Raw genomic sequence first — 24880 nt, 5'->3', positions numbered from 1 at the left:
AAATTGCATTTTCCTGGAATGATTTCAGCCTATGGATTATAGCCCCCGAAGAAATCAAATAACCCAATTAAACCAACTTTTTAAGTTTTAGCCTTTAGTTTTTCTAATTTTGGTGTATGTCATTAAACTCGCAACACATACATTATACATATATATGTATGTATATGTATGTATGTAGTGTAGGTGTGGTGAATATCGTGAAAGTTTATCAGAAATTACATTTTCAGTTAACCTCCTAATTTTCTCAAGTGATTTTGTGAAATTCCCCGCCCAACTCCTTGGAAATATGTTCCCTTTCTGTATTTATCTTTATACATATGTATTTATATTGCTATTTGTGGTTTATTCTGCTTTTGTGAAGTGAAATTGGTTCGTTCAGTTTTTGTTCCATGTCGTATCACTTCTAATCAAAAACTTGTGGATGAGAGAGGATAATAAAAATGTAGTGATGAGTGATGTTTAATCAATTGTGTTTATTATTAAATAATTTCTGTTTATCATCCTATTTTTTTAGTCTCTATCTCTATCTATTATTTCATTAAAACTTCAATGCTCCCTGTTTTTCCCACAAAAAGGATATACATGCATACCTATACCTACTATCCTTAAAAAGAAAGGACAATGGAATCCTTAAAAGTGAAAAATGTGAAAATTTAACTCAAACAATCTCTCTTCTTCGATGAACAAGTATAATAAGACCAAGACGACATTTATCAGCTTTTTTTAAAATCTAACAAATATAAAAGAGTACATTATGTATATGAAAAATGAGAAAAGAAAATCCTTGAAAAAATAGGAGATCCTGTGAAATAAATTCTTTCCAGATGGGATCAGGTACATGGATGGTTTAAAGAATTTGGATATCGTTGATTGGATAGATAAAGGACTATCAAGAATATATAAGGGTAATTATTAACAATTCACTAATATTTTCAAAAAAATAAACATACATAAATATTTATATGCATATATATGTAATTAAAAAAAAATATTTCTAATTTGTTTTAAATAAACATCCAAACATATGAAACAGTAAAATCTATTGTTAGTATGGATATTTACATTAATTTAAAGTTTAAATAATAATGAGAGTAGGTATAGTAAATTTTCTCCAGAGTAGATACCTCAGAGAAACTCATACAAACATAAAGTAATAAAAGTTAAGAGAAGCTTTTTAGGTTATACTGAATAGTGAACATCAAACACAAATCTTCCCACTTCTAATCTAGGTAGGTAGACTTTCCAGATTCTCTCCCTGCTCTTTTTTTTCGGAATAGGTGACGGCGAAAATATATCTACACGTAAATGCAAGATATAAAGTTGCTTATTTGAAGATAGGCAAACAACACAAGCTTACACGTGCATTGAAATTACAGTTAGTTAAGTACTTGTAATATGGTGAATGGAAATCATCTGTTTGGAAGGTGTGGGGAATTTTTATTTTAACACCCGGTCTATATAAGTATAAGCATAATACATTCTGTATTCCCAGTTTATAAGGGTGAATTTCGAAATGTTATCTTAAAAGATTTTGTATGTTATGTTATGTTATGTTATGTTATGTTATGTTATGTTATGTTATGTTATGTTATGTTATGTTATGTTATGTTATGTTATGTTATGTTATGTTATGTTATGTTATGTTATGTTATGTTATGTTATGTTATGTTATGTTATGTTATGTTATGTTATGTTATGTTATGTTATGTTATGTTATGTTATGTTATGTTATGTTATGTTATGTTATGTTATGTTATGTTATGTTATGTTATGTTATGTTATGTTATGTTATGTTATGTTATGTTATGTTATGTTATGTTATGTTATGTTATGTTATGTTATGTTATGTTATGTTATGTTATGTTATGTTATGTTATGTTATGTTATGTTATGTTATGTTATGTTATGTTATGTTATGTTATGTTATGTTATGTTATGTTATGTTATGTTATGTTATGTTATGTTATGTTATGTTATGTTATGTTATGTTATGTTATGTTATGTTATGTTATGTTATGTTATGTTATGTTATGTTATGTTATGTTATGTTATGTTATGTTATGTTATGTTATGTTATGTTATGTTATGTTATGTTATGTTATGTTATGTTATGTTATGTTATGTTATGTTATGTTATGTTATGTTATGTTATGTTATGTTATGTTATGTTATGTTATGTTATGTTATGTTATGTTATGTTATGTTATGTTATGTTATGTTATGTTATGTTATGTTATGTTATGTTATGTTATGTTATGTTATGTTATGTTATGTTATGTTATGTTATGTTATGTTATGTTATGTTATGTTATGTTATGTTATGTTATGTTATGTTATGTTATGTTATGTTATGTTATGTTATGTTATGTTATGTTATGTTATGTTATGTTATGTTATGTTATGTTATGTTATGTTATGTTATGTTATGTTATGTTATGTTATGTTATGTTATGTTATGTTATGTTATGTTATGTTATGTTATGTTATGTTATGTTATGTTATGTTATGTTATGTTATGTTATGTTATGTTATGTTATGTTATGTTATGTTATGTTATGGTATGTTATGTTATGTTATGTTATGTTATGTTAATTTAAGTATTCACCATATTGCTGGGTTTTCATTTTGTTGTATTTTTAATTGTAAAGAGACAGTTATGTCATCAACAATTAATGATGAAGATACCAGCCAAATTACAACTTTAAGGTTTTGAATATGAAAATATATATATATTTGAATATTTTGAAGAGTACCGTTCATGTGACCGTACCGTTAATGTGGCTCCAACAAAAAATGTAAAGGTGTTAAATCAATTTTTCTCTAAGAGAAACAGCTCTTCAGGAACCTGTTCTTGTAATAAAAATAAAATGACTACTTAACTCCCAATTTCGCCAATACCTGAGAAGCTGCCGCCTCTTCTTTACCCCAGCATTAATAAGGAACCTACTTAACCGATTCATACAACAACCACTGTCTTACCAAAGCCACCTACAACGGAAGTTACATGGACCAATCGCTATATGGTTCTGAAGGGAAGGGATGATTAACGCTATGGGGATAAAAGAGAGGAGCACTCCCAGAAAAATCATTGACTCGTTAACCTGTCCTCACCCAACTGATTGGGTCGACTGACACCTCAAAATAATTTCGAGCTATACAGCAGATAGAAATTCCATGCATTCCATTGGCGCAGATGTCTTGGGACTCTTAGCATAGGTTTTCCTCATGATGGATCTTCGTTGATCTAAGCGTAACATAACCTAAAATAGGTATGTTTAACCTACAACCTGGATGACTCAAATTGCATTTTTTAATCCCGGGATCATCTCCTTTCCATTAATGTTACCATCTTTGCATCGATTATCGAACCTTAATGGCTGAAAACAAATACGCTTCAGCTTCGTCTGCGTTACGTTGCTTTGAGGTTGCTTTGAATGACATATTCAATATGAAATTTCTAAAATGGCACTTCTGTCATTAGCAGCTGTTATTTTTTCTCAAAATAAAAAAAATATGAGTTTTGAAATCGGAAAAATTAAATTTATCGCGGAAGAAGCTTACATAGCCAATAAAAACCAATGGGAATCTCTCCAAAAGCAAATATATTTTGTTTGTTGACTTTTTACAGCTGTTGAGCTGTCAGACAAATCAAATGTTCAGCAAATTTGAACTAGAGCCTCCGTTTGGAGTCACATTACGTAACATTGCCTTACGATTGTCAAATGAAACGTAAGGTCGAAGCTGCATTGTAATAGCATACGAGTAATGGATGAACTCGTAAACGTCAGGCGAAGCCGAAGCGTGTTTGTGTTTCAGCCATAAATGCCCATATCTCGGTAAATACGCGACCTTAATCTCCTAAACTTGACATACTGCAATCAAGGATTCCTCTTCCCAAACCAGGGCACCCTATACTCTTTGGGTTTTAAAGAAACATACATACCAAACCTCGCAACTACTTCAAGTCCTATATAGTGTGTTTAAACAGCAGGGGCTTGAATGCCCCCATAAATTCTTTGGGCGAAATGTTGTTAATTGAAATTTGTTGTTATAATATACCTCTGGCAAATGAATTGAAAAGTCATCGGACTTAAAACCAACAAAATATTCCTTTAATTCAACAAAACTACTTCTAGGTAGAATTCATGTTTTCTATTGCGTTTTGAGAAAGTCCCAAATGCAAACAATACACTGCGACCAATGCCACTCCCTCAAATCCCATTGCAATTTAGGTCCAAATAAATTAATCCCATTATACGAATCGCCTGAAAAGTCTTTATCTATACACAGTATATTGTGAACCAGCCACAGCCTCTAGGTAATTGCTTTGAACTATAATTAAAAAAACCTACTTACATACATACATTTATACCAAAACATTGACGATGACGACTGACCCAATGCCATCCAATAAACTAGACACCCGATTAGACCCGCTGTAGCTAATAGGTACACGTACAGTTGTGGTCGTTTAGTTTATCCAAGAAGCGAGCTACAACGAACTTTTTGACAAAAATGTGCTTGAATATGAAATAAACTAACTAACATATGCCGAAGTTACATGACAAACGAAAATTTCCAACGAAGTTGCTCTACCCTTATTTTTACTAACAGTGTTCTGTCGATTAAATTAGCCAGTTCCATAGTTATTCTGAAAAATGTTTAAATTATCAACAATATTTTTCATATAAAGAAATAGTTTAGTTTGAAAATCTAGTTTTGTTAAATAGATTTTCAATCGAAAATAAATTTTTACCAATTTAAAAAGCTTTTCTTAAAAAAAAAATTGAAGACAATATTTTTAATTTTGAAAAGCTATTTGATTCGAAAGCAAATTTTTACTAAGTTTTAGTATTGTTTTTTTTTTTTTGTAAGAAAACTGTCAATTGGATTTTTCTTAAAATTTTACTGAATGTTGACACCAATATTTTTTAAAAGGTAAAAGTAGTTTAAAGCCAATATCTCAAAGTTTTGAAAAGATATTTGAGTCGAAAATCAATTTTTATCAACTTTTATTAATTTTTTGTTTATGTTTTTATTTTTGTAAAAAAAACTTCCAATTTGATTTTTGTCAAAATGGTGAAAACAATATTTCTTATAAGTTAAAATTATTTGAAAGCCATAATCTCAAATTTTTGAAAAGATGTTTGCGTCGAAATTTAATTTTTAATAACTTTGAGTTTTGTTTTTTAGGTTTTTATTTTTGTATAAAAAAAATCAATTCGATTTTTCTTAAAATTGTATCAAACGTTTAAAACGTTATTTTTGGTTGCACAAAATTGTTTTGAAGATAAAATCATTTTGTATTCGTAAAACTTTCGAGGTGACACATTTTGTTTTCAGTTTTTTTGACACACACACACACGCTAGCACAGACATCTTTCTAAAAATCTTTTATTTCGGCTCTAGGAACCTTGAAACGTCGATAAAGGTCAACATTTTCAATTTGACAAATCGGACCCATTACAATAACTTCCTATGGGAAGTTAAAAAGAAGTACTAGTTGCATAATCTGTCAAAGTTACCTTAAAGCCTATTGGACACTCACTTTCCTGGTAGTTCTCTTACCGAAACTTGCAACAGCTTTGCACGTTCAAGTTCAAATACAACATATCCACAAGGTCTGATCACAAAGGATAAGTTACAATGGGCTCTCAACAGCTTCAAACCATTTAAAGCTGCAGCACCAGATGGAATAATACCAGCAGAATTACAAAAAGCCTCTGATATAATTGCACCAATCCTTGAGGCAATTTTTACCAGCTGTCTTTACCTGGTCCATGTTCCCTCGGCATGGAGAGAAGTTAAAGTTGTCTTTATACCTTAAGCAGGTAAATGCTCCCAAGTTAATCCTAAAGATTTAAGACCTATAAGTCTATCATCATTCCTTCTTAAGACCCTGGAAAGATTGATTGATATCCATTTAAGGGCACGTATCGATACAAGACTTCTGTCTTCGTCTCAACATGCCTACTGTAAGGGTAAATCGGTGGAAACAGCGTTACACACTTTAGTACGCACCATCGAATATTCCCTCCATCATAAAGAGTTCACTATGGTTGCTTTTCTTGACATCGAAGGTGCCTTTAACAACGTGGACACATCTGCAATCACATCTGCACTGACATCTCTAAATGTAGAGAGTTCGCTTCGGGAGTTAATTCATTTAATGCTTACCTACTAGCAGAATAATTAATTCAAAACTGGGCAACTCTTCTAGCAGACGATTCGTTAGTAGAGGGACACCGCAAGGTGGTGTTCTATCCCCTCTCCTCTGGAACCTGGTAGTGAATGAAATCCTAACTGGTCTGGGTGCAAAGGGCTGCAGAGTGATAGCCTATGCGGACGACGTTGCTATAGCAGTTTCAGGAAAGCATCTTAACATCCTAAAAGAACTCTTACAAAATGCCTCGGACTGACTAATACTTTGGGCTGATCGGTGTGGACTGGGTGTTAACCTACACAAAACCGATCTGGTCTTATTTTCAAGGAGATACAAAATTCCATTTGTCAACCCTCCCAATATAAAAGGAATCCAATTAAAATTCTCAGACGAGGCTAAATACCTGGGTCTTGTCTTAGATAAAAACTAAATTGGAAACGCAACGTACAGGAAAGAGTCAAAAAAGCTACTGTAGCTCTCTTTTCTTGCAAAAAAGCTATTGTAATAAATGAGGTTTACAACCCAGAATCACGTATTGGCTATACACATCGGTTATCAGACCGATTTTAATGTACGGTTAGGCAGTATGGTGGACTGCTTTAGAGGAAGGTATAAACAGGGACAAGCTAAATATAGTCCAACGTTCAGCTTGCCTATGTATAAGCGGATCGCTTCGTACGACCCCGTCTGCGGCACTGGAAACCTTGCTTTACCTAACACCTCTTGACATATTTAGCAAACAAATAGCTGCAAGCTCTTCTATTCGCCTCAAAGCTTGAAAGCAAAGGTATTTAGAATCAATTCCAAACATACAGACTACACCATCCCCCAACTGCAATTCGACAGAAACTTCCAGATTTATATGCCTTCCAGATATTTTTTGGAGGATAGGACATTCTTGGAGGATGAGTCAATCCATTTTTACACAGATGGGTAAAAAACAAAAGAAATGGTTGATGGAGGTGTGTACTCTGAACGACTGAAATATAAGTCTATCATTCCGCCTTCCCAATCATTGAAGCGTTTTTTGGCGATAAAGGAAATCTTGTCCTGGCTTAAAGAAAACGTGATATCGAAATCTGATATCCTTATTTTCTCAGACATCCAAACCGCTATCAAATCTCTGGACGCTGTCTCTAAAAACTCTATAACAGTCCATAGCTGTCGATCATCTCTAATGGAGATGGCACAACAGTTTAATACTCACCTTTGCTGGGTGCCAGGTAATAGAGACTTTCCAGGTAACTATAAGGCAGATGAACTCGCCAGGAACGGTACAGTACAGCCCATCTTACCACGTTTGGCAAGTTATGGCATACCAATCACTACTTGTAAACTGCTGCTCATGCAAGACACTGTGAGGAGGGCAGGCACCAGGTGGACCAACATCACCACGTGTCAAGTCACAAAAAACATGTGGCCAATATTGGATTTAAAAAACTCAAGGTGCTTGCTCTCTCTTAGCAGATCGCATATAAGCTCGATAATAGGTGTAATAACCGGACACTGTCTAATAGGAAAGCACGCCACGAGGCTAGGCGTATTCTTAAATGACTTTTGTAGAAGCTGTATGGACGAGGAAGAGGAAGAAACGGTTCTTCATCTTCTCTGCACATGCCCTGCTCTGGCTCGAAAACGCAAGAATCACGTAGGAGAATTCGTCTTTAACGATTTAAACGATTTAAATCATATCAGCATAATCAGCCTCTCATGTTTCGTAAGGGACTCAACTTCCATTGAGCTTAGGAGGAAGCCTCAAGATACATGTGGTATCACAATGGGCCTAACCTGCCTAGGCTCCGCTATAAACAAAGAAAACAACACCACCGCTAAAATCAAACAAAGAATTACTCTTGCTAACCACTGTTTCTTCGGGCTAAGAAAGCAATCGAGTAGCAAAGCCGTTCTACTGTTACTAATTTGTTTGAGTAAATGTTATATATGTTATAAAGCGTTTTGAAAAGTTGGGTCATAAAATAATAATTTTGAAACTATTTTCACCATGAGAATTTCTAAAATTGGATTTCATCATACTTAGAAAATAGATAATATAGTGTAACAATTATTAATTAAATTCTGGTGTTCCCCAAGGCAGCCATTAAGGCCCAATTTTTTTTTTTTAAATGTTTTATATGGAAATGTTCTACCCCTTTATTCTCGAATACTTACTTTTATTAACCTTCTTTCATTTTCATTTATTTTCAGTTCAGGGTGGACCAGGGCCTTGTAGATTTTATTTTTTTATGAAAAAATGGACTGTTGGATTTATATAAAAAAAACTACTGAATATCGAAAACAATATTTTTTGGGAAATACAAATTTTGAAGACAATATTTTGAATTTTTGAAAAGCGATTTGAGCCGAAAGTAAAAAGTTTTAGTATTCTTTTTTTTAAGTTTTTATTTTTTGTAAAAAAAACTGGCAATTCGACTTTTCTTAAAATGTTTATTGAATTCAATCTTTTCTTAAAGATAAAAGGATTTTAAAGCCATTATCTCAAAGTTTTGAAAAGATATTTGAGTCGAAATTCAATTTTTACCAACTTAGAGTAATGTTTTTTTAAGGTTTTTATTTTTTTATAAAAAGAACCAATTCGATTTGTCTGAAAATTTTACCAGATGTTTAAAACGTTTTTTTTTTTTTTCAAAATTTGACCGGATGTTTAAAACGTTATTTTTCGTATTTTTCGTTACACAAAATTGTTTTGGAGATAAAATCAATTTGTATTCGTTAAACTTTCGAGGTGACAAATTATTTTTAGTTTTGTTGATTTATAAAAAAACCGTTGATTAGATTTTTTTCAAAAAATATACTTTTTTTTTAATTGTTAATTGTTAATTTGTGTTCTCTTAAACTTAAAAACTATTTTTTAATTTTTTTTCTTTTAAATTACTAGTACGTGACATAGAGTTCTCAGTACCTACTTATTTATCGATTTTTCTTATACATACTAATTAATATTCCATTTTTAGTACAATTAATTATTATTTACATTCGTATTGTTGTTAACTGTGTCTAAGTTTTTTGTTTTTCATGTTAAAGGAAAATGGGATTTAAAAAACCTTTTGAAATCCTTATTTTTTCATTTTTTTCTTAAAACCAGTTCTTAAAACTACTTAAAAAACTAACTAACCTAGAGGGTGTCCTGGTATATGTTCTCTAACCTCTCGAAATATGAGCAGGATTGACAATTGTTTCCAATTCTCTAGCTTGCCCCTTCGACTGATCAGAAACCATATATCAGAACGTTATGGTAAAAGGAACTACGCGTCTGCAACGACCCAGTCAAGCTATGCTTACGCAGTATCTTAGGTCTGTATTTCCACTTATTAATTCAAAAGGTTCATATAGTATTCTTTTATCTGTAGCTCTTCTTGCCATATGGTATATTATCGGTACGTTCATTGAGTCGGACAAATAGTCATGTGCATCCAGAAACACGAAAGCCTCGGGAGGTATAAATCCACTCGTAAATGTGTTTTTGAAGTATTCGGACTTAAAATAGAATAACCTAGAAAAAAGATCGTTCTCAATAACGTTTGCCGCCCTAACAAAGTTATTCCTCACAAGGTTCACACACCGGAAGCATCCAAAAGTTTCTTGATTATTTATGTGATCATGATAGTATAAAAATGTGTCCAAAGGAACACGCAGGTGCCTCACAACTGTCTTAGATTCGATGGGGAGACCCTCCGAGTTTATTATTTTTGGGTTTTTCCAATTTCGCCTCAAATCTGAATTTCCACGTCTTATTGGCCTGCGGTACAGTATGGTTTCACACTTAGTGTTGTTTATTTTAAGCTTCCACTCCGAGCAGAATGATTGCAGCTTATCAAATTTTCTTTTCAGTTCTGTTTAAATATCTGCAATTCCTAATCCATTTGCATACAAAGTGGTATCGTCAGCAAACGCTATCGAGTCATCGATTTCACTTAATATGTCAGAAAAATATGAAAAAAACAAGTGAGGTGCCGACACAGTGCCCTGTGTCAAACCATTGGTGATACTAAATATCTCGGTTGTAGTGTTTCGTCTATCGGTTACAACAAATTTCTTATTTTTCACCATAGATAAAATAACTTTAATAAGATGGGTGGAAATTCGTACCGTAAAAATAAAAAGCTCGTTGATCCAAACTAGTTTTGTAACTGCGTGCACTGCTGAGTGATTTCTCTTGAACCCAAATTGGTTTCGCCGTACTAACTAATTTTCTTCGCACACGAACTTGATGGACGTACAAATAACTATTTCAAAAATCTTCCCGATATTAGGCAGGAGACTTATTGGCCTATAGCTAGAAGAATCAGAAGGGTCCTTTTTCTTTTTTATTATTGGACGTACTTTCGAAGTTTTCCAGCAACTTGGGAAGTAACAGTTATTTAGAAATATAACGTAATATTGGCTTATTATTTCGATTGGAATATGCTTTAAAACAGTGTTCGGAATGTTATCCAAACCGATTGATTTTTTATTATTAAGATTACGAAATATTTGTGTCAGTTCGTCTTGTGTTATAAAGTAGTGCATGATCCGTTGTACTGTAAGTTCGTTTGCCTTAAGATTATCAGTAAATCTTAGGAGTGTCGGTATTTCGCTACTGTAAAATCTTGACAATTCGGTATTTCCCTCGTCAGTTTCGGTACTACGAAGATCTCTAGCATGAAATGACTCACAGTGAGATCCTATAAGATTGAGTTTATTTGCTTCAACATCTACGATAAAAGATTCATCGATGATTGGGCATTGTTGACTGTCAATCCCAGCTTAAAAAAGTAGTGTTTGTGATGATAATGGTATTTTGAGTGTATGTATTTTAACATTATTAATTTGTTTGCAATTTTTTTTTATTTTTGGAAACATAATTCTTGAATCAGATTTTATAATACTTTCGGCACGCTGCTTCCAATAATTGTTAATACTATTTTCAAACTGTTGGCGTAGCAAAACTTTTACATTTCTCAAGAGGCATTTTAAACTTCTGCACTTTGGACATTCTCTTAAAACTGGCGAGGTATTTTGTTTATTTGTGTACTTCTGGTTCGTGAGCTATGAACGACGAAAAAAACGTCGCGAACGAACACACGCAAGCACAGACATCTTTGTAAAAATCTTTCATTTTGAATCTAGGGACCTTGAAACGTAGAGAAATGTCAAAGTTTTCAATTTTTTACAAATCAGACCCATTACAATAACTTCCTATTAGAAGTTAAAAAGAAGTAATAGTTGCACAATCTTTTAAAATTACCTTAAAGCCTAGCAAACGATCTCAAAGTTCTTTATTTTAGATGGCTTACTAATAATGTCAACTTGTGTTTATGAGATCTAAACAAATTTCTTTAAAAATTGGTTTTAATATTAAATTGTGTTTAAAACATAGCAATTATGAACAGCAACTAAAATAATGTAGTTCAAATTTAAATTGTCCAATTAATACTTATGTAGCTTTTAATTGAAAAGCTAATTTAAATTCCAGTGGCTTTATTATATAACTTCAACTGTATCTATACCATTATATGGAAATGTGTAGAATTACCTTCGACTTAAAACACATACATCAATACCCAATTCGCATATTTTTAACATTTATTTTTGTAGGTTTAGGTGTATATTCAATGCGATGAAACATTTCAAGCTTTTCATTACTTATGGATTTGAAAACAAAACACAAATTAAACCAAACAATCCGCCACCCATTTAACTGACACCTCCTATCAAGGGATGTACCAGTTGTTGAAAATGTATAAAGTCAGAATCTCATACTTGAACTCACTGCACCAATGTCGTATTTTACGCTAGTAACCGAACGTATTATTGAATTATGTAGGTAGATTTATTTACCTTTTAATGAAGAAATCGCTTTCAAGAAACAACGGATTTTTGAACTGGAGCTTGCTCTTTTTAACATGAAAAACCATAAGTCCCCAGGAGTTGAAGGCATTCCCGTTGGATTTCTGAAAAAACTCTTCTATCTTCTTTCTTTTTACAACAACTTGTACGATTCCGCTTGCGTTCCCTCGAGCTTTAATAAAGCTGTTATATTTTTAATATTTAAGAAAGGTGACGCTAGCTTACCTGAGAATTACAGAGGTATTTCAATATTAAATTCCATTAGAAAAGTATTTGCTAGAATTCTATACAAAAGACTTATCAATTGGGTAGAATCAAACAAATAATCGCTTAAGTATGTTTCAAGCTGGTTTCGTGAGGGCTTTTCAACGGTTGACCATATTTTTGCTTTATCGAGTATTGCTAACAAATTTATCCAAAAGAAAAAGGAGATGTTTGCTTGCTTTATCGACCTAAAAGCTGCATTTGATACCGTCAATCGACAAGCTCTCATTTACAAAATGGCCTCACTTATATGTATATCTAGAAAATTTCTAAATATCTCCGAAGAATTTGTAACTAAAACTTATGCGACAGTTTATGATGAAGCCGAGATTTCAAATTGGTTTCAAACGACTGCAGGTGTTCCCCAGGGATGTATCCTCAGCCCAATCTTGTTTGCCCTACATTGATGATATTTCAGATTATTTACCCGGTGGAGTATGTTTTTCTGATATTCGTATAAAAGAACTTCTTTACGCGGATGACTTGGTTATGTTAGCGGATATTCCATCTTCTCTCCAGCTACAAATAAATAGGGTCCAAACGTACTGCAATATCTGAGACCTTAAAATAAACTCAGAGAAAACAAAGATAATGGTATTTGTGGCACGGAGTTGTAGAAGGTTGAGAGAAGAAAGATGGTTACTTAACAACCAACCTGATGAAATAGTACAGGAATTCAAATATCTAGGAGCGTTGATGTAACAAATTTAATTCTTTGTGGAATGAAAACTTTTATTCCGAATTATGTGAAGTCTATCAAACCCAAAGAGAACTCATGGTTTGATTCGAGCTGTAAAGAGGCTATTAGGTTCAGAGATGTAAGTTTCCGTTGTTATAGAGCCAACCCGACTGAGGTAATTCGGAATAAGCTCAAAAAAGCTTATTAAAAGAAAGACCTGTAATGATCATACATGATCAGAAATTAAGGCAACAAATACTAAAATTTCTTAAAGGTAGTTAAAATGTCTGGTTATTTGTCAAAAACGTACAAAACACCACATCATCCTCGGTTCCAACACTTGTTGAGAATGACACTCCCTATGTAAGCTCGATTGATAAAGCCAATTTGCTTGCAGCACATTTTGCTCTTAATTCTACGCTACCGGAAAGTGTCATGAGCCCTTCTGTTCTTGAGAGCGTAAATGATTCTATGGGACGAATCTTCTTTCGCACTAGTGCAGTCGCAAAGGTACTAAAAGACCTTGACATACACAAATCCGCCGGATAGTATTTCCCCTATTGATGTGAAGTGGTGTTCCTCAACGCTGGAAAAACCACTGCGTAAGCTTTTCCATCTGTCCTATTCTACAGGTCTCTTCCCGAGTGGATGGAAAACTGCATTTGTCCAGCCTGTCCCTAAAAAGGGCGAATCCTCCTCCCCCTCAAACTATTGTCCAATTGCACTTACGTCCCTTATTTCTAAGGTCATGGAAGCGCTGATTAATTATCAGCTCAAGAAATATCTCGAACATCGAAGGCTTCTTAATGAGCGACGGTACGGCTTTAGCAGCAAAAAGTTCACTGGTGATCTCATGATTCATCTCACAGAACAGAGGAAGCAAATCTTTACATCACTGTTTTGGAGACAGTAAGATTATTACACTCGATGTTTTAAAAGCATTTCATAGGGTTTGGCATCCGGCTCTCTTATCGAAAATGAGTGGTTTCAGTTTTTGTGAATCAATAATTCATTGGATTAGTAATTACCTTTCGGATCGTTCAATACCAGTGGTATTGGATGGGTTCAAGTCAGAAAACCACAAAATTTATGCTGATGTACCCCAAGGTTCTGTTCTATCTCCAACACTCTTTTTCATTTTTAATTATCTCATGCCTGCAACTTCTAATCCAATACATTGCTTTGCTCACGATAGTGCTCCTAGCTTTTCATATTCGTTTTCAGACACCATTCTGACAAAAACAACATTGTACAATGCGGAATAAGAATCCGGGTGGAATTTAATGCTTCCAAACCCCAATATGTTTTGTACCATTCAAGCGAAATGTACTCCGATTATTCATGGATGGCACTTGCATAAATGAGACTCGATATTCTTGGTATGTCTGTCGTCACCAACCGCCTCTTGTGAAACGATCACTTAAGGAGGTGAAGAACTATTTTCTCCTTTTTCTCATCCACACAGCTTCTACAAAAGTCATTTGAGAATACGCCTAGCCACGTGGCGTGCTTTTCTATTAGACAGTGCCCGGTTATTACATTTATTGACTTATTCGATCTGCTTAGAGATAGAAGCTTTAAGTCTAGTGTAGGCCAATGCTCTTTGTGACCTGACACGTGGTGATGTTATTCCGCCTGGTTTTTGCATTCTTCACAGCGTCCTGCAATACCAATAGTTTACATCCAGGTACGTATGCGAGCATTAAAAAAACGTGGTACAATGGGTTGTACCGTACCATTCCTGGTGAGTCTGCCTTACAGTTTTCTGGAATGTTTCTACAGCCCGGCATCCAGTAAAGGTGAATATAAGACTGTTGTGCCATCTCCATTAATGATGGTCGACAGTTATGGACTGTTAAAGAGTTTGTAGAGCCAGAGTCCAGAGATTGAATAGGGGCCTGACTATCTGAGAAATTACGGATATCAGATGTAACTTAATATCACGTTCTCTTTAAGCCAGGATAAGATTTCTTCAGACTTATTTCCACTCGTTTAGAATACACACCTCCACCAACCACTTCTTTTGTTTTGATCCATCTATATTAAAGTGGACCAAGAATGCCCTATCCTCCCGAAAGATCTGAAAGCTATAGAAATCTGGAAGTTTTTGTCGAATTGCAGTTAGGAGATGGTGTAGTTTGTGTTTACATCAATGTTATTTGACAAGAAACGTGAGCCAACGCTTGTCCGGGTCAGATAGTATAATATATACAAAAAAAAAGAATTTGGTTCATTTCTTCAAATTCGAGCTTCTCACCCTCGTGTTTTCTCCATGACCTCATTAATACCTTGTTTTCCAATCGTCTTAATGTTATTGTGTTATGTGTCAAATTTTATTTTATTGTTCTCTAAAGAAAACTTATGAATATATTTAAAAGTCGTTTGATTAATGAATATACTATGTAGTTGAAACATATTTCTGTAACAAACAACACAATTTAGGAATTTAGTGGTTATTATAAAATATGAATTAATTGTGTCATCTTTCTCTCCATGTATTCATGCAGCCATCTTTTTTGTTTTGATTGCTTTAAAAAACGTTTCGATATTCCATCCTATAAATATTGAATTATTAATCATTTTGAAAGTAATAAAGAATAAATCAAATAAATAAATTTCTCTTTGTATTTAGACTCATGTCTAGAACATGAATAGGATTTGAATACTACAACAACGACTTGATTCTGTCATTAAAAGGTTGAAATTACATAATGTTTCAAGGAGGCCAAACTATAATCAGTTTCCTTTGTTTGTGGTACTTAGCCTTTGGTTCAATCATATTAATTGAAAAACTTTTGTACCGAGAAGAAACACTGTAGCTTAGTTGAATTAATTTCGGGTTTTCCAATAACTACAGTAGACTGGACAACTTTTGGGAAAGAAAACGCAAACGGTTTAAGACAATTTAAAAACTTTTATATCGGCTTGAAGTACAATCTTAAAATAAAAAACAAAAACCGTCTTCGAATATCTGTTTCAAAGCATCCTAAAAATTAAAGACTTCAGAATTTGTATTACAAAGTGTGATGCGATTTGAAAAATGAAATACCTAAGTGCAGAGATTATTATTATGCTCAAAAACTTGCTGAAAACGTTGGAAATATAAAAAAGGAATGGAGAATAGTGAATGAAATTTTGAATCATAATCCATTATTTGTAGAATTAAAAATTTATAAAGATACAGAAATAATCGCAGATCTTGTTGATGTAGCTTATGTTTTCAATCAGCTTTTTTCATCAATTTCAAATAATTTACAGTTTGATAATTCTGAATTGGCGTTCAGAATGATATTTTCTACGGAAATAGTTTCTGTTTTTATGACTTCTCTGCCTTTGAAATTCACAAATTGATTTTTTCTCTTAAATCGTCAAACTCGCCTTCCTATCACATGATTTTCAGCCGTATCTTAAAAAATATTACTTCTCAAATTGCTGATGTTCTTTGTTTCAAATTTAATGTTTGTGTGAGAAAAGGTGTGTTTTCTAAAACTGCTATAATAATCCCATTACATAAAAAACGTGATTCTTTGGATTTAAATAACTTTAGAACCTATTAATCTCCTTTCCGTATTTCTCAAGGTTTTTCAAAAACAGAAACATGTTCTTTGTTTCTAGAAGTGAGTTTTTCAGTGATAGTTAGTTTGGTTTTCTTAAAGGTAAGTCAAGAGAATATGCCCTGTTAAAACTATGTGGTGAATTTTATAACTCAATTAATGACTCCAAGGTAACGGCGTCTTTATTCATTGCCATTAAAAAAGCCTTTGATACGGTTGACCATGAGTTATTACTTAAAAAAACTTTATTATCCCGGTTTCAGAGGCTTTTTTATGATTGGTTTTGTTCGTACCTAACAAATCGTATCCAAATGACCAAGATAAAAGATACTCTAAGTTCAGTATCTTATCTCAGAATGGGAATTCCCCAAGGTTCTGTTTAAGGTCCTATCCTTTTTCTGATATTTGTTAACTCCTTATTCTTACAGCCTTTTAAGAGAAAATGACCTGCTTTTGCGGATGATACTGCTCTCTCGTACTCTAATAATAATTACTTTGAAACTTTTGTTAGTATGAACCATGACTTAGATATTCTTCGAGACTGGTTTGGGTCACATAAATTAGTTATAAGTAGCAAGACTAAATTCATGCCCTTTAGTTTAAAGGGAATTTTTCCCGAAAGTTTCTCCCTGACTTACCATGCAACTATAACTGTTCTTGTTTTCAAGTCTGTTTACCTATGAATTGTCCAGGTTTACGTTGTTCTAGTGGTTGCTTCGATATTGAACGTGATGATCACTTTAAATACTTGTGAGTTTTACTCACGATACAATTTCAAACTTTTTCTTAATAAAGTTGTAAGACAGATCTGCGACCTAAGTCTGTATTGCCCTAAAAAATCATAAAACTTGCGTATTATGGCTTAGTACAATCGAAAATTCAATTTGTTGAGGTGGAACTCATTCCTCTAAAATTCAACCGTTGCTCATTAGTCAAAAACACTAGGTTTGTATTATATCTAATGTGCATCGTATGGCACCCAGTTTCGATCTGTTCCCTAAACTCGTTATTTTTCCTTTAAAACATTTGTACTTTTATAATATTTTAAAATCATTTTTTTAACCTTCCGATACCAAGTGGGGTTACCCATCATCCCACTACTTTTTTATAAAACCTCAAAAGAATACTTTTCTCGATCTTTAATATATTATTTCATTTCTGTTTTACTGTTTTTTTTTTATAAAAGGTGATGGGACCATGAATTCACTAAGGCAAATAAGCCTTGCCTTCCGAAGGTTAAAGTAAAGATTATAATAATGTGAGAGCTCTAGAGATAGCTAGTTTGAGCTCTAATTTAAGTCGCGTTATAGTCTCGTGAGTAGCAATTTTTATACGGTTACTACACCCCACTTATTTAATAAATTGCCTGATAATTCAGATGTGTGAAAAACGACTCAAAGTTTTGTGGCACCATAAAACATTTCTTATAAGTCCATATCTTTATCAATCGGCTTGAATTATTGCGTCAGCTTGATGTTGTATGGATGTAAGCCAAGATTCTCAGGCAAAATACGCAATAATGTGATGTTGAGTTTGTCGAATAAATTGACAATGACAGTTATGATTAGAAAATAGTTGGAATTAAAAAAAATTTGTTTATTACCAATGCCCATTTAAAAAGATTATTTTAGATTAATTTATTACTTTTTTGTGATTTCGATTTCATATGCTAAGGGAAATAGGTTGAAAGAATATTAAGATAAAGCCAAATTTCAGAAAAAATGGCCTTATTTCACTTTTGTAAAGTGTAATAAATAATTAATTGGTCTTATTACACTTAAACAAACTGAAATAAAGTCAAATTGGTTTTATTTCACTTTGCAAACAAAATTTTCATACACTCAACCTCGCACCCACCCCAATTTTTATAGCAGGGTAGTTGGTATTATTTCCCAAAATAATTTGGCCTTATGTCACTTTTTAAAGTGCACTGTTTAAATGGTAAGTGATTTGTTTAAAGAAAATTGCAAAGTAAATGATTTAGGATAGACTTTTCTTTATTATATCGCAGAATATCGTTGTGAGGCCATCCTCATTACGAACTTTACCCTATAAGGTAATAGGAAGGAATTCAAAATATTGTGAAAGTTTCCGAATAATTAAGACTTGTCCGTTATAAACAATGGCTAGTGAAATAACATATCGGTCAATTTTTGATGTTTGGTATACAGTCTCAAGCTCGAATAGATTTAATGAAATTAGAGATCATATTTTACGAGAGTATGGTGATGTAATTTTACCTGATGCAGCACTTCAAGAGATAACCAGTAAAATAAGAGGTTTTTGTCAAAAAATTGGTGTCAAATGGGACAAAGTTGGCCGTCACCACGGACGGTTTTTGCAGTACAATAGTTTATGGCTTCAAAATTGTCTTCAATTTTCTTGCATTGTGACTGATGTGAAAATAAAAAACCAGGAAGACCACAACAAAGATTTTAATTCATGTTGTTATTGGTCTAAGAGACGTAAGGTTGATGATCTTATCAAAAAGAGAAGTGGATAAGAACTATCGTTAGCCACCGAAATGAAATTAAGAAGCGAGGGTAAAAAAGATTCGGCTTCAATTGTGAGACAATTGTCTGCTGATTCTCCTCAAACAGGTACACATTTTAAAAAAGCACATGAGTCTTCATTCCAGGAGGCGGCAAAATTATCTGCTAATCAGGCATTTGCCCTTATAGCTAATGCAGATCTTTCAACCCATAATAATAAAATATATAAAATAAATAAAATATATAAAAGTATAAAATTTTGCGTCAGCAAGCTGAAGCGCACAACATTTCAAATTCTATCCAGTTTACAATAACGTTCAGGATGCTAAACAATTATGTTATGCCTTTGGTATTGTTATAACAGAACAAGCAGCCGAAATAAAACTTAATTTTTGTGAAGTTCAAAAGGAAGTTTTTCAAGCTTTGAACTTAGCGCAAAACTCAGCTATAAAAACTATCATGAAGTGGGGATGTGATAGAGCTGAACAATCTAGGTATCGACAAAAATTTTCTAACAACTCAACATTTCTTACAGATAAGGAATTAAAAAATGGCATGTGCGTGGCCTAGAGAGCAAGCAAAAATTTTCAGAAAAAGAGAAACTTGTGCAGGGCAGGTTTAGAAGGGAGTTGGGCCTACTAATCGATATGCCAAAACAGCAAACCGGCAACACGAACGATGTAAACACGGCTCGTAATTTTTGAGGAATGCTCAAATATTTACCGAGATAACTGGTGTCAGTTTAGAGCTTATCAAGCGGTTTCATATTATATCATTTCAAATTCACTCCAAAACACTTTTTTCCCAAATAAGCCCTTCCGATTTCCTGCAGTATACCAGGCACACGACCAAGAAATGAAATACACATATTTCCTCATCCTAAAATAACCCATTGAAAGATCAGTTCTTTGCGGAACACTAATTATGACCTGCAAGTAGTTTGGATCTCCAAGGATATGCTCAAAGTATACATATATTGATCGATGCATTGACGGTCTCGTTTTTATTGACATTCCGGCATCCATTTCTCATTAAAACACTCCACCATTTTATGCAATTGTTTCTTTCAAGTCACGACGTTTTCCAAAGAAAGATTCAGTAAGACTCCACATACCATTGCTAAGTTGCATATTTCTTCAAACCACAATGACAAGATTGCTTGCTATTGTGAATCTACGGTATTTGTAGTGTTTCAAAATTTCAATGTTATTTCGATTGTAGTTCCATTGTTGCATCCTGGAATATCTCTGTCCACCATTTTTACAAATAATAGCTTTTGTTTTTTTACAAATCAATAGACAATACTCCGTGCATGACAATGAGCATTTTTCCGGTTGATCATAATTTGCAGAGCTTCAGGAGAACTAGGAAAGATCACCGAATCATCCTTCAAAATCTACTCCCTCAGTTAGAGCATCAATAAGGTCATCAATATACACAATGAAGCTAAAAGGACTTACATTGCAACATTGTTTCATGGCGATAAATGTTGAAAACCAGTCAGAAAGTTGTTCCCCATTCCCAATAGCTGGTTTTGTGTAAAGATGGTTTTCTAAAAGTGATTGTTTTTGGCTTTGTGAGCTTTTCTGACTATTTTTTCATTAAATTTGAGTTGACTTTTAATATGTTGGGTTTGATTGCTCAAGCGCATGACGTAAACATTCGATGAAGACATGTAATCTGTAAAATATAGTCAAAGGCAACCTTCAGCAGTGGAGTAATTTGAACATTTTTGATTTAGTAGATCAACTACTATTTTAGGTTTCTTAGTTCTTTCCTTTACACTTGCAGTATTATGCACACTCGAAACCATGACCACGAAACTTCTATTTCTCTTCGGCACAATAGATGACAAGGTGGTATCTTTGGTCCCACCAAATAGCGATGACTCAATTGATCTCTGCCTGGATGTTTTGAACTCGGGGGTCATCTCACGTTTGATCCTTTTCAAAGTATCCCCAAACGTTAGGTGTTTCGAGGTATTGATCAATTTCATTAATGAAAACCAATTATCAGAGGTAACCTTCCTTGGTTCCTTCAACAATGGTTGAGACAAGGCTTAGAACTGCCTAAGTTGTTTTAACAGTCTCTTTTTTGCTTTAGTAAAATCTTTTCCATCAGAGTCTTTTCCAAATTTGCAGCGACCGCGAAAAGCCACCAGCATTTCATCTTTACCGTCAAATGTTCTAATCGTGTAAACTTCTTGACAGTTTTTTTTTTACAAATCAATGAAAAAGTTCAGAAATAGGGTCAGACAAGTCAAATTCACCGCGATATGTTCTCTAGCCTGACATCGTCAAATCGTATATAATTTATTAGAACCTCGACTATCAAAATCAAATGGGGTGGCGCAACAGTCCGTTGTGAACCAGGGCCTAGTGACTTACAACTCTCAACCATTCCTGTGTGCGAGTACTGTTGACAGGAATGGAAGGGACCTACAATTTAAGGCCGAATCCGAACGGCTAGTTTGAGAAAGCACTTTTTCATGACAAGAATTACTCTTGAAGGATTTGTCAATTCCTCGCAAGAGGCAGTACCCGCGAAAATTAATTTTTTAAATTAAGCTGGCACAGGCAGGGATTGAACCCAACACCCCTTGCATGACAGCCCAACGCACTAACCATCATGCCACGGGTACTACAAACTATACTTTTACTAAAAAAAAGGCAAGTCACTTCAAAAGTAAATTTCTGCGGTTAATTAAGAGAACAGTCCTTTTTCCTTTTAAATTTAGAACAAGTTCCGGATACTGTTAATATAAGGAATGCACAATAATTAAAAACTACAATGACAAAAACTTTATATTCAAATATTTCAAGAGTTATTTCAAGTTATAAGATTTTATGAAACGTTCTTAAGTTTAACGAAATTGTCACTTTTGCCATTTTTGGGAAATTTAAATTTGAAATTCGTTTATAAATCACAGTTCTAGAGCTACCAAAACAAATTTGACTTCAAGAAGTAGATTTTTTTTTAGTTTTTTAAGATTTTAAAAATTCTTGTATTTATTTAATAAAAAATCAAAAAAAAAAAAACATTTTAAGAAAGCCAAAGCAAATAAGATGGAATTAAAGACAAGTTTCAGGAATTTAAAGGCATATGGCCTCCATTAAGCCAACGCGCCATCGAAAGTGGTTTCCGGAGATATGTTTTAGCTCCCTCCAGCTCTTGACTAGATTCTGATTCCTTCTCGATTATCCTGCGCCATGTGCTTCTTGGTCTTAAAGCTCTTCTTTCTTCTTGTTTAAGCGGATTCTACTGCATTGCTTGGCGAGCAATGTAGTCGTTACCTTTTCGAAGCGTATGTCTAATCCATTGCCACTTACGCCTTCGCAAAATATGTCAAAACTCTGTCTCCAATCAACTTCTCTGTTTATGTTGAATTCTTTAATGAATTTAAGTCTCTTTCTAATTTTGTATACGCTAGTTGTGTAACTGATATGGGCAGGGCACCTCTTTGAAAGGGAATTTTTAAAAATTTTTGGAATTTTGTAAACTCAAAGAAAAAATCAGATGGCTTTCCAGTTAACTTCACTTACAAGAACCTTTCGTTAGATAAAACTTGATACTTGTAACGCTTCCACAACAAATTTCCGTGAGTCATTTGTTAATAGCCCCGGAAGAAGAAATTTCCCAGTACATATATGGAAAAAGTCATTTCTAACACCAATTTTCAAGAAAGGTAACAAGGCGGATATAACAAACTATAGGCCCATTGCAAAGCATTCTTCCATTCCCAAAATTTTTTGAACGTTGTTTGTGAAAGTGTAGCATTTTTAGTAAAAATCACATTTGCGAACAGCAACATGGTTTTGTAAAAAAAGATCAACCGTTACAAATCTCCTCACATTCTCAAACATATGTTCAAATGCTTTAGACCAAGGTTATGAAGTTGACTGTGTATACTCGTACGCTGACTTTTCTAAAGCTTTTGACCAACTCAGCCACGGAATTATTTTATTCAAACTCAAAGCTCTTGGTTTTCCACCATTGTTCTTAGATTGGATCAAATCATACCTTGAAAACAGATCCCATGAGCTAAAATTTAGAAATTGTCTTTCAGAACCTATTGTTGCTCAATCTAGTGTTCCCCAGGGAAGCCATCTTGGCCCTTTTCTGTTCATCCTGTCTATTAACGATGTCTACGCTCAAATGAACTTCTCATTTTTGCTGACGATATGATTTTCAAAATAATAAAGTCCACCTACGATCGTATTCTTTTGGAAGCCGACATGGATAGTTTCACATTTTGGTGTGGGAAAAATAGCCTTTCACTCAACCCTTTAAAATTAAATTCTGAAGTGAAAAAAAAAATAGACTCTTTAGGTTCCTGAACTATAGGAAGGACCTCATTGGATATTCCGTTTGGCCAGAAAATCCTTAGGATGTTGCGAAGACATCTATTCAAGAAGGTTTCAAGCTTCCTTGTAATGGCTGAAGTAACCTTCCAGGCGCTGCAAGCATAATGAAGAGTTTGTGTAAAACATTAGTAGCTTTGTTCTTAAGTTGATAAGAGTTATTCCTCCAAATTTTCGACAGTATACCGAACGCCTTGTTCTGTTCCGCCTTTGGTGGAGACCATACTTCCAAGGTATTGAAAACTCTCCTCTTTCTCCAAAGTTTGTGAGGAAATATTTATTTAAGAGAATTGTCGGGTTTCAAGGCTGATCATTTTTCTTTTGCCGGAATTAATTTTTTGCCCCACGATTTGAAGGAGATCCATGATGCTATAAGAGAGTAAGAAACCATCGTCCGCGTAATCCAAGTGCTTTAAGTAGGATGTCAAAGTCCATTAGATCCCTCAACTACCTGACAAAGCAGTGTGCAGTACATAGCTTATCATTTTTTATATTATTTACTTAATTTAAGTTGATAGGTATTTTATTAATTTGATAGTTTAAATATTACTTATTGAGCTCCAAACGCATTGAGTTTGTGCGTGTGTGTTTTTTTTTTTAAATTACAAAATTGTAATTGATTTTATTAATTAATAAAACATCGATTCTGCACACATCCACGTGATGCTAGTTGGTGGAAAATGAATTTACGTTAACCATTTCACAATTTGTTTTATTTTCATTCTCTGCTTTTTTGTATGTTCTACATATTACGTGGGAGTCTGCTGCTATCAAATAAAAGGTCAAAGGCCGCGCCCGGAAAGACAACATATTGAAGGATGCTTCAATAGGATAATGCATGCAATAAGTGGGCTGCAGCACACACACATTGTGTATGTGGAATGTACCTATAACTCAAGTTTCTACTTATTGAGACCAGATCAGTGGCCCTTATAGGTTCTATGCTTTTTCGATGTAAAGTCTATGTCTTCTTTTGATTATCATCTGAAGATTTATAGCACGAGCTTATTCATGCCCGCACAAGGATTCAGGCAGTATAGTATTTGAAGAAGCAGCTGTTGCAATCTTTGGGTGATTCCAACCAAAAAGCTTCAATTTATTGTAGACATACAAGAAAATGTAACGTTTGCTCGCTCACCTGGTTTTATGTTGCTTACGCTCGTCGTTGTAAGAAAGCTGGGGCTTATCGCAGGAGGGTGTGGAAGCATCACTTCTCAATGAAACTTTGACTTTTGACATTTACAAGTCGGCTGTGCTGATACTTTCCTGTCCTGGTGGGCCTTTAAGACTATGATTTAATTATTTTTTTTTTCAAATTAATGCGTTTTAAGGACACAAATTATATGTGTATAGGCAGAACGTAATAAGAAAAGGTCGAATGCATATACAGTAGTTTTTGTAGGCAAGGGAAAATCCCTACGTCATAATTGTGTACATTTTCTGCATTGTGATCCTGGTTGTGTCGTTATGGTAAAATATAGGGGTGCGGGCAATGACGACTGCCGAGACAGGCCATACTA

At 33.7% G+C, this 24880-nt stretch overlaps 1 protein-coding gene across 6 annotated transcripts in view; it reads left to right on the top strand.

Annotated features, from left to right (window-relative positions):
• The first annotated feature begins 304 nt into the window (after positions 1 to 304).
• LOC129954149 (regulating synaptic membrane exocytosis protein 1) overlaps positions 305 to 24880 on the top strand; it is a 202662-nt gene continuing 178086 nt past the window's right edge. For 2 of the 6 annotated variants that reach the window (XR_008782645.1, XR_008782644.1), the window contains exon 1: positions 305 to 905. The gene's annotated coding sequence lies outside the window, so the exon portion shown is untranslated. The remainder of the gene's footprint in view (positions 906 to 24880) is intronic. The other 4 variants (XR_008782647.1, XR_008782646.1, XR_008782643.1 and 1 more) reach the window with 3 other exon arrangements.

Source organism: Eupeodes corollae, chromosome 1 (genome assembly GCF_945859685.1).
Source record: "Eupeodes corollae chromosome 1, idEupCoro1.1, whole genome shotgun sequence".
Lineage (NCBI taxonomy): Eukaryota > Metazoa > Arthropoda > Insecta > Diptera > Syrphidae > Eupeodes > Eupeodes corollae.
This window is presented reverse-complemented; position numbering and strand designations above follow the sequence as displayed.